This window comes from Gekko japonicus, unplaced genomic scaffold (genome assembly GCF_001447785.1).
Source record: "Gekko japonicus isolate JY-2015 unplaced genomic scaffold, Gekko_japonicus_V1.1 scaffold1389, whole genome shotgun sequence".
In the NCBI taxonomy this organism is placed as follows: domain Eukaryota; kingdom Metazoa; phylum Chordata; class Lepidosauria; order Squamata; family Gekkonidae; genus Gekko; species Gekko japonicus.
The window spans coordinates 407,511-410,341 of record NW_015176492.1 but is presented as its reverse complement, the minus strand read 5'-3'; positions in this window follow the sequence as shown (position 1 = coordinate 410,341).

Below are 2,831 nucleotides of genomic sequence, written 5' to 3'. Positions count from 1 at the left end.
CCAAAGCTTTTTATTTTATATTCCAGTAAACCTGTGGGGGTGGGAAAGGGTTGGGGGATCGCCAAGATGGGGGGGGGAGGGGGAGAAGAGAAGAGAGAGAGAAAGAGAGTGCCATGTTGACACGCTTGTATTCCCCGGGAGAGGAAACCCCCGCCCCGCCCGCCCCTTCCTTAAAAATCTCTGTGTTTAAAAGCAAAAACTCCGCCAGTAATAATTGTGATCTCCATTCCATTGTGCAGGTATTTAGGACACTTGTCATTTAAGGAGCTCTTCTCCGAGCCGTGTGTCTCCGTCCCATAAGGGGAGCCCGTGAGCAGAACAGAAAAACAAGACAAACCCCCCCACCCCACCCCCCTGACCACAGAAGTATCGTTTCTCATCATTACATCCTAATACGGACTTTGGATTTAATAAATTCATGTGGGTGTTTAAGTTAAAAAGGAAAAACGAAACTCCGCTGGCCCCCGCTTCTTCTTCTTCTTCTTCTTCCTCCTCCCGTTTCCTCTCGCCCGGCTCGAGGCCTCGACGCGCCTCTCGGTTCTGGGAGGAAGAACCGGCTGGCTCGCTTCTTGAGAACAGCAAGGTTTTCTCTCTCGTGGTTGCCAGATGGCGCTAAGTTCTGTCCGACGCTGCAGAGCCCTGACCCGGCTGCGAAAACATCTGCCTTGTTTTCAGTATAAGAAAAGGGTTCTGTGTTCTCGCTCCATGGGATTTGTAATTCTCCAGGCTTCTATAGCGCCTTAATTCTCCCCACGCCCTTAAACTGGAAAGCCCCAATCCCCTTAGTTTCTCATGAAGTTGCCTTATACTGAATCAGACCCTCGGTCCATCAAGGGCAGTATGGTCTACTCAGACTGGCAGCGGCTCTCCAGGGTCTCAGGCGGAGGTCTCTCCCGTCACCTACGGCCAGATAACTGGAGATGCCAGGGACTGAACTTGGGACTTTCTACATTTCAGACAGAGGCTCTGCCACTGAGCTACAGCCCCGCTTCATGGCTTTCCGGAGTCTCAGGCGGAGGTCTTCCCCTTCCCCTCTTGCCTGGTCCTTTTAACTGGAGATGCCGGGGATTGAACCTGGGACCTCCTGCATGCCAAGCAGAGGCTCTGCCACTGAGCTACAGCACCAATTCATGGTTCTCCAGGGTCTCAGTCAGAGGGCTTTCCCATCCCCTCCTGCCTGGTCCTTTTAACTGGAGATGCCGGGGATTGAACCTGGGACCTCCTGCATGCCAAGCAGAGGCTCTGCCACTGAGCTACAGCACCAATTCATGGTTCTCCAGGGTCTCAGTCAGAGGGCTTTCCCATCCCCTCCTGCCTGGTCCTTTTAACTGGAGATGCCGGGGATTGAACCTGGGACCTCCTGCATGCCAAGCAGAGGCTCTGCCACTGAGCTACAGCACCAATTCATGGTTCTCCAGGGTCTCAGTCAGAGGGCTTTCCCATCCCCTCCTGCCTGGTCCTTTTAACTGGAGATGCCGGGGATTGAACCTGGGACCTCCTGCATGCCAAGCAGAGGCTCTGCCACTGAGCTACAGCACCAATTCATGGTTCTCCAGGGTCTCAGTCAGAGGGCTTTCCCATCCCCTCCTGCCTGGTCCTTTTAACTGGAGATGCCGGGGATTGAACCTGGGACCTCCTGCATGCCAAGCAGAGGCTCTGCCACTGAGCTACAGCACCAATTCATGGTTCTCCAGGGTCTCAGTCAGAGGGCTTTCCCATCCCCTCCTGCCTGGTCCTTTTAACTGGAGATGCCGGGGATTGAACCTGGGACCTCCTGCATGCCAAGCAGAGGCTCTGCCACTGAGCTACAGCACCAATTCATGGTTCTCCAGGGTCTCAGTCAGAGGTCTTTCCCATCCCCTCCTGCCTGGTCCTTTCAACTGGAGATGCCGGGGATCGAACCTGGAACCTTCCGCATGCCAAGCAGACCCTCTCCCACTGAGCCACAGCCGCCTCCTTACAGCGTGGGTGCCGTTTGCCCCTTTGGTCATTTTTAGGGCCCTCTTCCTGTATTTCTTCCCACTCCAGGGCATCCTTGTTGCAGGGGACACGGTCCTCGGAATCATACGCGGTGCTCCAAACCCCGACGGTCCTCTGATGGGACGGTGTGTTGACTTGCTCGTTTTGGTGTCCCCAACTTCGTGTTTTTTTTTAGATGGGAGAGTCTCCCCCCCCCGCTTTACGCTGCGGTGTGGGGAGCCCCCAGTGCTTGGGTGTGCAACCCGTACGGAAGGGGAGTCCTTACCACCCATCGGTGTGGTCACGGGAAACATCTGTGTGGGGCGCTGCAGCAGTCATGCCCTTCCTGCCGGTAAGCTCTGCGCCAGGATACCAGATTCTCTCTCGCCGCCGTATACCAGGCGTCAGAAGCCCGGCGTGAGAGGCAGAAGGGTGCCCAACCCCACCTCTCCGTGTGCCAGCCCCCAGTTCCTCGGAACCAGCCCAGCCTGGGATTAAAGCCAGTTTGGTGTCGTGGTTAAGTGCGCGGACTCTAATCTAGGAGAATCGGGGTTTCATTCCCCCACTCCTCCACTTGCACCTGGCTGGATGACCTTGGGCAAGCCGTAGTTCTGAGCTGTCCTTGAAAAAGAGCAGTTTCTGTCAGAGCTCTCTCCCCGCCTACCTCACAGGGTGTCTGTTGTGGGGAGGGGAAGGGAAAAGGAGTTTGTCAGCCGCTCTGAGACACCTTTGGGTAGTGAAGGACGGGGTATAAATCCAATCTCTTCTTTTACCTCACAGGGTGTATGTTGTGGGGACGGGAAGGGGAAGGAGTTTGTCAGCCGCTCTGAAACACCTTTGGGTAGTGAAGGGCCGGGTATAAATCCAATCTC